Here is an 11376-nt window from a genome sequence, read left to right as displayed (position 1 = left end):
CGGTATGTTTGGTCCTCCAATGTCCTGACCCTATAGGTCCAAACAATTACCATCCAGTTTTTCGGCTCAGCGTTGCGGTATTGCCGGCCCCATTTGAAATACAATTTCTGTAGTGTTGCAATTTTAACAATACGCCTGTTAAAAAGGCACAAATACCGAAAAAAGAAACCATTGTAATAAAGGTCGGCCCCCTAACCTTAAACTATGAACAAAATAAAGAAAACATAAAGGTTTCTTTGGGAATGACTTTGAAGCAGAAGGTCCAAGTTGTCTGAGGAACCGAGAAAAAAGGCCGTAGTGAAAACTAATCGTCGTTACGTAGCAGTTAGGACCGAATTTAATTAGTTGGTCTCGTCTTTTAGCAAAATGCCAGTGTATTCAAACCAGGGAAAATTGAACATGATGTTTACGAGGATTACCCAAAACGGCAAAACCTTTGCGTGAACTAATTGAAGCCGATCCATTATTTTTAGAAAGGTACTGTTCTCTGACGAGGCTATTTAAGGATGGTACCTTAAACCTTCATAACGTGCATTTTTGGGAGGGCATTCTTGGAAACCAAATTATCGGACCCTTTTTCTTGATAAGAAAATCTCTGAAGGCATTTACTTGGACTTCCTGCGTCATGAGTTCGTTGCTTGTAAAGTAATTGAAAGACATGGACAGATGAAGAGTGCCTGCACCACAATGGTAATCACATTGAACATTTACGTTGACGTTGATGTGTACCAAACGGATTCGATTAGAGGTTGTAATTTGAGGCCCAAATTCCAAGACTTATCGTAAGACTGTGCTTTAAAATTTTCTGTTGCTCCCCCCACTTGACTGGTATGCTAGGTGGTATTTCAGTAGAAGAAAATTTATTGAATTAGGGATAGCGAGAGATGGCTAGTGATATGGCTTAGTTATGGGCTAGACGCCCTTGTTTTATTGGCAACATTATTACATTGAATGTTGCCAGATTAAATTGTTGCTGGTGATTTGGCGAACTATGCTAATGATATATTAAAATTTAAATGGAAAAGTTTCATTTTGACACATTCCTTACCCTAAAATTTTGTGTTTGGAGCCTATTAATGCATTATAGTGATAATGCAATTAATTTTAGTGTTAAATAGGAAAACATTTAGGCTGAAAGAACAACTGGCGTAGTTTAATCTTATTTTGTTATCTATAGTTACCCAAAAAAAACCTGTTGTTTTCGATTAATTTTAATTAAATATGATCATTAAGTTGAAATTAACGGCTTATCTTCTTTTACTAGTGTTATTTCAGTTTATTATACGAGTTTGAACAAGAAATTCTGCAAACTTTAGAGGAGTGACTGTTTGACTCTTGCAGAACAATCACTACTTTGCCCCAAAACTTTTAAATATCACGCCTTTTCAATGGCTCTCTTTTCAAAATGGGGAAAAAAGCTTTTAAATGACAATTTAATTAATCGTAAGAATTAAACAGGAAAATGGAGGCTGGGTGAAAGATTTGTTAGTTTAATTATAAGGTATCCATGAATTTACCCAAAACACGAATCTTTCACATTCTGGGAGCACTGCCGTGCTCCCAGCCAAGTCGAGCACTGACATCCTTTTCTCGAAGCAACTCGTGGCACTTTTAAGCCCACTGTAACTTCGTGATGGGTATAGGTGAAAGTCTGAAATTTTGCTTGCCGCGAGGACTGTCAATCCTAGCTATTGTTTCCAAATTTCAAGTTTCTACCCTATATGCTTTTCGAAATATCGCAGGTGAAATTTACCTTATTTTGTCACTCACTCACTCACTCACCGATCATCAAAATTCTAAGGTACTTCTAGAGGAGATAGAAACTTAAAATTCAGGATTTAGTTTTCATTTATTTTATAAAGCACAGAAAAATTAAAACATCCCGAATTTTTTATAAAATTGTTCTTTAGTTCTTTATTTTAAAACTAGATGGCGCTGCCGTCTTTTCAACAGAAATAGTGTGTGTTCTTGATGAAAGGACGTAATGGTCCAAAGTTAACCGAAAGTTAAATATATATTAAAGCTAATAGGAGTAGTAGTTTAATAGAAATGTGTCGTAACTGATGCTACATTCTTTTATTAGGATATCGCGTACAATCTTTATTGCATATTCTCTGCGGGTCGAAAGGGGTAATTCAGCGTAAATATGGACAAACGTTAGCGATTATATTGGCAAACGAAGTACCACGAGAGGGTCTTGTTTTAATATAACTACCGAAGTATAACGAGAGGGTCTACAAAAAGAAGTGAGATCCTAAGAAAAACATTAACATGTACAAAAATGGGCCAAGCCTCGCTTCGTGCCCTCTCCGCCGTAAAAGTTCTGAAATCCCATGTAGAGCCAAGTCTGCCTTTTGGTCTCATTCAATCGCCAATTGAACAATTATGTTATAAATTAAGTACTTTTCCTAATTAATAACCAATATTCTTTGACTCTATCATTATTATACATCTTTGTTCGTATCAAAAATATCGTGACTTGGCAAGCGCAGGTGTACATAAGGTTATGCATAACTCGCCTTATAAACTTGTAAATAGGGTTATGCATAACTCACCATATAATTTGTACATAGGGTTGTGCATGACTCATCTTATAAACTTGTACATATCCCCTCGACCATAAACGATTTAGTGAATATCCCTTCGACTTCCTTTTAATATTACTTACTTGCGATTGCCAAGTCACGATATTTTTGATACGAACAAAGATGTATAATAATGATAGAGTCAAAGAATATTGGTTATTAATTAGGAAAAGGACTTAATTTATAACATAATTGTTCAATTGGCGATTGAATGAGAACAAAAGGCAGACTTGGCTCTACATGGGATCTCAGAACTTTTTAGGGCGGAGAGGGCACGAAGCGAGGCTTGGCCCATTTTTGTACATGTTAATGTTTTTCTTAGGTTAATTATACTTGATTGAGTTTAATTTAACGGCTTATCTTGTTTATCTTGTGTGGATTTATTTTATAATAAAAGTTTCAATAAAATATTAACTTAAATTGCAATTACCCTAAAATTTTAATGTATGCGCTTTTGATGTATTTTAATGATCATTTAGATTAATTTGAAAGTGAAATAGGAAACTACTGTGGCTGTACGAAAAACTTGTGATGTTTTAATCTTAATTTGAGCGTGGTTCGTTAGAGTGGATTAAGCTTAAAATTTATTTGAATTTTTTACCCTATTTGCAATGTTTAGTGCAGTTTAATATTTTTGCCATATATTCATCATTATGGTACCCTAAACTTTTGGGTAGTTTAAACAGTTTATTTAAAAGTTATTTGAGCTTTTATCCAAAAATGTATATTTTGGTTTAATTTCACGTTAATTATATTTAATTGAGTTAAAATTAACGTAGGATTGTGTTTTGGCAGTGTACATTTAGGCTATAAAATGAGTTTAAATGTATACTTCACCTTAATTGCAATTTTTAGTGGAGTTTTCGATTCTTATTTTACCCTAAACTTTTGAATTTCGCGCCTATTAAGGTGCTTTCGAGATAATTTAAACTAGCTTAAGTGTGAAAGAGAAAACATGGGGCTTTACCAACGGCTTGGTTAGATACAATCTTAATCAAGGACATCATTTAAGAGTTATCTGAGTTTTCATCCAAAAAAAATGTACATTCGGGGTTTAATTTCACGTTAATTACACTTAATTACGTTGAAATTAACTTGTCGTCAGTGCTCATTAAGCTTATAAAATGACTTTTAATAAATAATTCACCTTAACTCTAATGTTTAGAGGAGTTTTTTATTATTTCCAACACATTGCGTTCAATTTTTATCATATCCTGTGCTAGGTTTGTGGTAAAGATTATCTATACAATATGTTAATGAATGATGTTATTCTATAGTTTAGCTTGAATACCAGTAATTAAATCAAATACCTATACAATTCATAGCAATTTAAACCAATAAACAAACGGCAACGTGGACTGTGGAAATAGCAAACAACGTAACCCTCCGTTTCTAACGTGGTTACGTTGAGAGAATCTGTGATGTAAACATAAAAATTATTTGATTAATTAAATTGTATAACGACACTGTCATTCTGGATTAACCAGCACCACTGTTACTTATGAATTAAACAATCCACTGTTGGTAACAAATAGTTTATAAAATGATAACGTAACATCACAGTATGACTGATTCAATAGGACCAAAATTGTTTTAAATAATAATCTGGTCCTCTACATTGGTTTAGTTTTAAGGAATTATATCACACACCTTCACAATTAGTAGCATTTTAGTGAGATTAACAAATAATGAAACCCCGTATACCTCATATATTTGTTTGTAGCAGGAAACGAAGCAGACTGCGTATTTTTGGAATACAGAGCTGGAAATGAGCTTTTTTATCTTGAAAGGCGAAAGACTATAATAAATACTATATTACATAGACAAACTAAAATACAACTTAAGCCTTGGCCGTAAAGAACGTTCAAAAACTTACTTTAAATGATATAAAAACCTCTGTTAACTGTAATTATTTACCTGAATTACTTTTCTAGACGAAAATTCGACCTGATAACGACTTATTTCTTATTAAGGGTGCTACAGTTAATTAGAAAATACATATAAAGGTGCTCAAGCTCGGATGAAATAGTAAAGTAATTTGTCAGCGTCTACTGCTAGACAGTCTGACCCAAAAGTAATTTTTTGACGTACTTTCAGAATTAACTAAAATTAACATACTTAGAGTTAATTGATTTAAATGAAACTAGCCGATAGCACATCTTGAATACATAATTGTTAAATTAAGAGTATTCCGAAAAGTAACTTCGCTCTAGTTTTTCAGTTAGAGGTGGCTAAATATCACGAAAAACCCCATGTTAATCTCCATAGGAAAATTGGTAAAAGCATGTGAATTTTGCTTTAACGTTACAAAAGAGTATCAAGTCATATCTACAAGGGCCTACCGGCCCTGTAGAATAAATTGCTTTAAGAATATTTTGGTTAAACTTTTTGTCAAGGTTTAAACACGCATGATTATTTTATTGGAATGTGCTAAAGATTTATTTTAAAAACACATTTGGATTGATAATTGTTATGTTTATTTATAGCACGCAATTTGGAATTGAATTTCCCTGGTTGTTATTTATTTATGGTATTCATTATAATTATTTTCCAGTAAATAAAAATTTTGTTTATCACGATTAAAGCTAATAGTTGCGTATTTTTTAAAGGGTTTCATTCATAACTTTATAAGGAAAATTATTTTGGACACCAGAAAGGCTTTTGAGGATAATTAGTGATTGTGTCCTAACTGGCAAAAAATAGACCTTAACAAGGAAAAGCTATGAATAACTATAATTAATTTTAACTGAATCTAAAATGTAAGTTTCACTATGAATACATGAGAGGGATTAAAAAAATGTTCAAAGACAGTCATACGTGAAGGTTGGACTTAAAAAGTGTGAAAAGTTCAACATTAACGTTAGAGCACCAATAATCATTTTGTTTATCTCTCAAGTGAATAATTCAATGATGAAAAAATATTTATACACATTTAATCCTAGGACTGTAAAATTGGGAATATATAATAGCCAGAAAAATAGTAAGCATGGCTTTTAATGTTAAATTATTTTAGGTATAAAAAAGGGAAGGGGGAGTTTGTTAAAATACTGGTAATATACTTAAAGATGCTTTTTAAAATTGGTGGTGATTTGTTGGTGTAGAATCTGCAGTTCAGCTCAGAGAGTTAATGAAGCGCCTTGTATTTCGTTAGTGACATCTTCAATCCAGTTGATTTATTTTTTTTCTATATTTAATACTATTGAACTAAGATGGCGTTAGTGGTTAATGTCGTTAATTGGTAGCTTTTTTACTGGTTCCATCGCGCTTGGTTTTGTTTTATTGATGTAGAGTCTGCAGTTTAGTTCACAGTTAATGAGGAGCCTTGTGTTTCACTATTAAACTAAGATGGCGTTAGTGGTTAATGTCAATAATCGGTAGGTTTTTTACTAGCTCCATCGCGCGTGATTTTGTTTTGTTAATGTAGAATCTGCAATTTAGTTCAGAGAGTTAATGATGTGCCTTGTGTTTGGTAGCGACATCTCCAGTCCATTTTATTTTTTTTATATTTATTACGTTTGAACTCAGATAGCATTACTGCTTAACGTCATTAATTGGCAGCTTTATTTTACTAATTCCATCGAGCTTGTTTTGTATGGCAAACGTCCGTAAAATAACGTTCATAAGGCGTTTCGATGGAAATTTAAATTGAACTCCAAGGTTAATCACAGTTGGGTTTTTTGGAGTTACGAGTGAAGTACTTGAGGTTTAATCGAGTAGTGAAGGAGGGGGGATTTGGGGTATTTCACCACCCGCGGACACGGGGTAGTCAGTTCCTGTAGGGTAGGCATGCTGACAAGTCCCTTATTCCCTCAAAACTTTGTCGCCCAGAAGCTTGGCTTACAGGAGTGCGCCCAAACACCCAACATAGTGAAGTACATAATTTTAGTAACAAACCATTGCTGTTCTAAATTTTAATAACGTTGAAGCAACTTTTGTTCAAAAAAGTTTTTTTAGCGAATTCATATCTGTTAGGAACTTCTATTGTGTTGATGAACTTGAAGGCAAGGCTTGCCAAGCCTTTATATAATTATGCAGGGAAACCAAATAATTGACATGTATTGTTTGGCTTGACGTTCTATAGACACTCGCTCAACCAATACGAAGGTTATTTCTTTGATATCTTTGCTTTTTTAATCCAAAGTCGCTCTCATTCTTTGAACACGCCAGTCTAAAGTGTCTGTTGTTTCTGCATAGAAGTTGAATATTTATATTTCTGGATCTATCTATCGAAGTCTTGTGGTGTTGTTTTTTATAATGATGATGATCATATTTTTTAGCTGTGTAGTTTTAACCTTTTATTATACTGGTAAAGGCTATGATGAATTATCTTTCTGTTGAAGCTTAGCAGCTGGCACGTGTTGATACAATACGCTTATAATTGTACGAAAATAGTCTTTAAATTGCATGTTTCAAAGTTGAAAATATGAACTGCTTGTAGCATTTATGTCGAAATAATTTTATTCTTCGTTATATTAGTTATCTAAAGGGGCGGAGGGGGAGGAGGCAAAGAAAACTTTACCATTTACTGGCTATTATATGTTCATTTAAATATGAGATTTTGAGGGTCAATTTTTTTAAATTTTGTCAGGCAACTCTTAGCTTTAAGTTTGGAAACAGTGCTGCTAGAACATGACAATTATTGTTTTGCGCGTGGGTTACCAAAGGGACAATGAAAAGGTTATAAAATTTTGAAGAAAAAAAATTATTCCAGAAGGCTTTGCAAATTCTACACCTGTTGGTTTTACTCAATGCCACCCATCGCTCAGACTACTCCAGCTGGTGAGAAACACAAAGAGAATATGCAAAACTTCCTGGAATATTAATTGTAAAAAAAATCTTTTAGTTATTTTATTTACAAGGGTAATGTAATATATGTATATATATTTTGGTAACCGCAATTGGGGAAATAATTCTCAAACTTTATAAAAACAAATTCTCCAACAATAGTAGGATATTAGTTAGTGGGACAAATTAATAAGTTCATATGGCTATTAAGTAGTTTAAAAATAAATTATTGTAAGTGCTATTAGCTTGGGTCGGGTACACATTATTGATAAGTTATACAAAGAAAAGGTTATATTAATAAATAATATTTAAACATAAAATCTTCGCTACAGGGGTTGAAATTAAAACAGTATAATATTAAATTAAATTAATTTAGTTTATAAAATCTCGTGGATTTTTTTTGAACGGTTTGAAATTGTTAATGCAAAAAAAATTATAAGCGTCTTAATGTTTAAAAAAATATAGCGCGCTTAAAAGAGAAAAATGGTAGTTGCGAAATTGATATTTAGAGAACTCTTCGAATATATTAATTTTAATCAATATTTATTTAAAATTTGAATAAGAGTGTTTTAATCTCAGCCCAAAAAAACTGTTCAATGTTAACTAAAAGGATGCGTTTGTGTCAAGACTTTCACCAGCTTATTAAAGATTATTATTTAATCACATGGCATTACCAACAGGGGCTACGTTTTTAACTTGTTTTTACATGAAATACCATTGGGGCAAGAATAATACAGCGTACTAAAATTACTTCATTGGAAAATTCTACAGTTAATGCAACAATCATCATCCTTTTTCATAACAATAGCATGGCCCTACAATCCTCCCTACAGTTATTATAGTCTGGGCAACATCAAAATTTATCTCGAACCATTGTAAACCTTTAACTTGCTCAAGAATTAACAATTTTACCCAATCATAAAATACTTTAAAGGGAATATGAAACTATTAGTATATCTTTGACAGATATGATGCTCCTTTCTGGTACGAATATTGAAATTTTAGGCTTTACCCGGGGTAAATTTGATATGGATTCTTCAAGCACGTTAGATTCCCTTCAATGTGTCTGGACTCTTTCCAAGAGCAGAACAGTGACGTCAGTCAAGTTACTGACGAATCTCTCCCTTTTTCTGATCATTGTATCACTGACCTCGTACCAGCCGTTGTCTTTTCTCACAAAGTTCACATAATGTCCCTCGGCTAACGATTGACCTTTATGAATAATCACTCCTTTAGTTTTAAAAAGCATCTTGCTCAAAGTGACATTTTGATTTTCAAAACTTGCTATTTTGGTCGAAATCTTAATTGGACGACCATCTTTGTAATCGCCACGGAGAAGACACAAAAATACGTACTTCCCGCTGGATATCAATACATCACGCTCTTGTATTTTTGGGTTGTTACAAAATACGCATGGCATCTCTGTCAATCTCATTCTTTTTTCTAGAGATTTCCAATCAATTTTATCTCGGTTTTCTAGTGGAAGATTGAAAATGTTGCTTTCAACAATATTTTCCGAATTTTGTTCAACTTGACATTTGGGGCATTTGGTAACATTTCGCGACTTTGACCAAAAAAGATCTTTTAGAGCCTTAGAGTAATCGCCTTCCATTTCTTGGCTTAGTGTCGTCAAGAGTACCATCAAAAATTCACTGGCGTCTTGTTGAACGTTTTGCGTAAAATGATTTCCGACAGCCATTCTCAGTTCCAACCCTTTACGACTGAAACTACCTTGAGAACTCACTATGTCGTTTATTGTGTTTTGGAGGCAACGTAAAACTGGTTTTTCAATGAATGACCCATTGTAAGATTTAACCAATTCTCTTAATTCCGGCACTAATAAGAGCAGTTGCAAAACGCTATTAGAGTAGCACGTTACTTGATCATCGTTAGCTAAACCCTTCAAGGGCAAACTATCCAAACTCTGTTGGGCTTTCCTTTTCTTCTTCGGTGTTTCTTCACATCTCTCTTCCTCGCCTTCTAAAAGGCTTTTAGATAGTGTAGGCGCACTTCTTTTCCCACCTCGACTTTCTTTCGACTCCGTTATTTCCAAAAGAGGCAGATCTGGCCTATATTTTTTGCGAAGCCCGTTATACTCTATAATGGCTCGTCCATCCGCCTTAATTTTAGTCGGATCGAACTGTAATAGATGGAGTCAGGCCAAGGACGTCACTCTCGATAAAGTCACATACGCCATGCCCGTTCCGAATAAATTCGAACCCAAATCCATGATGGCGCATTTTAAACTCATGCCTTGGCTTTTGTGTATCGTAATAGCGTACGCCAGGATGACGGGAAACTGGGAGCGTTTAACGTAAATGTTTGCCATGAGCAAAAATTTGACGCAAATTTTCTCAACTAAAATGTCAGTGTTAGCGTCGTCGTTATTCGGTTCGCGATCTACTCTTAGAAAAATCCCAGTAACGTTTCCATGTTCGTCCTTCTTGAACCCAGTTACGAAACCCATCGTACCATTTACAACGCCTTTTTCAAAACTGATATTCCTTCTGACCATTATTCGGCAGCCAACGCAAAGAACTAACTCGCTCTCCAAACCGCCTGTTTTGGACGGTTCGTTTTGTAGCCCTTGCAGTCTCCTGAGAATGTTTTTATTCATTTTTCTGCCATAGTCAGCGAGTCTATCCTGACAAGGAATGACTTCAACTTTCTCGCCGTTTTTTCGCAGCATATCAAAGTTGAATTTTACGCACATGGCTAATTTAGGCATCAAACAAATTGGGTGAAACCCTTCATTGGACAGCTTAGTGAAAAGCTCCATAGCCACCTCGATGTTTTTTCCTCTAGCAACCAATCTAGTTCCTAAGGTTGCAACATCAGCTTCGGAAATATTTCCAATTCTAACTCTGCTTAGAATGTCGCCGTAACTTTGGTCGTTGGCTTGTCTAACATTTTGCGTTAGTTCATCGTATTTAAAAAACTTCCAAAGATCACTTCCTCCGATGCAATTGAATCTAAGTCTGGCTTCTTCGGAAGTGATTTTGATAAACGCGGGATTTCCTTGAACCGGAGGCAATTGGAAAAAGTCTCCCAAAACAAGAATAAATACAACTCCACCAAATGGTTGGTTCATTTCCCAAAATTCGTTCAGCCTCAAGTGAACGTGAGTCAGTAAAACCGATGAGACCATAGAAATTTCATCAATAATTAACAGTTTTAAATTACCCAAAGTTTCTTTCATAATGCTTATATTCTCAGAACTCAGGGAATGGTATTCGGCGATACGCCCATGATCTACCGGCAACATTAGTAATCTGTGTAACGTTACGTTATTAACATTCAACGCTGCCAAACCCGTTGGCGCGGCAATGGCCACGCTAGCAGGATTTTGAAAGAGTCGCCTTACAGCGCTGGCGAGAGTGTCGATAAGAAACGATTTGCCAGTTCCACCAGGTCCCGACACAAAAAGGCACTTGTTTCTAGATTTTTCTCCCTCTTGGGAGAAGTGATTCATGATCTGATCATAAATTCTCTTTTGATCCGAGTTTAGTGACGCCACATTGTCAACATCAGTCTCGAAATTCATTTCCATGGCAGCTTCCACATCAGCCATCGCGTGTTCGGTTTCGATAACAATTTCTTTCCCTTGCAGCGCATTTTCATCGTCCTCACTTTCTGCCTCCGAAATTATAGTTTCTGGCTCTTTCGCCTTTTTAGAAGCCTCCCGTTTCTTTTGAACTTCTTTGGAAACCGAGAGTTTGTCGTGATATTCTCTCATGTCCTTCAACACCGAAAGCGAGTTTTCGAAAGCATCGGCGTATGTTTCAAAATCGCCCAATAGCTCATTTTCGTCACGCCACGGTTTGAAGAGGATCAATAGAGCGTGGCAATACTGTTCTTTCTCCTCTATCGGATCGTGAATGTAGTGCTCCACTATGTAGGGCTTAATTCTCTTTCTCATGAAACCCAAATTGTTTTTCAACTCGATTACATTCGCATTTTTCTCGACACCATCAGAGTGCTTCGCGTAATCGTAAAACTGACCAAA

General features: G+C 34.9%; 1 long non-coding RNA gene across 1 annotated transcript; it reads right to left on the bottom strand.

Moving 5' to 3' along the window:
• Positions 1–1830: 1830 nt before the first annotated feature.
• On the bottom strand, positions 1831–4943 carry LOC149611081 (uncharacterized). Its single transcript, XR_016376481.1, has 2 exons — positions 4085–4943; positions 1831–4001 (listed from the first exon to the last, which is right to left on the bottom strand). It is a non-coding gene; the product is annotated as an uncharacterized LOC149611081 (long non-coding RNA).
• Positions 4944–11376: the final 6433 nt, after the last annotated feature.

Source organism: Phalangium opilio, unplaced genomic scaffold (assembly GCF_054372755.1).
Source record: "Phalangium opilio isolate 3A_F unplaced genomic scaffold, DU_Popi_V2 ptg000329l_1, whole genome shotgun sequence".
NCBI lineage: Eukaryota > Metazoa > Arthropoda > Arachnida > Opiliones > Phalangiidae > Phalangium > Phalangium opilio.
This window is presented reverse-complemented; position numbering and strand designations above follow the sequence as displayed.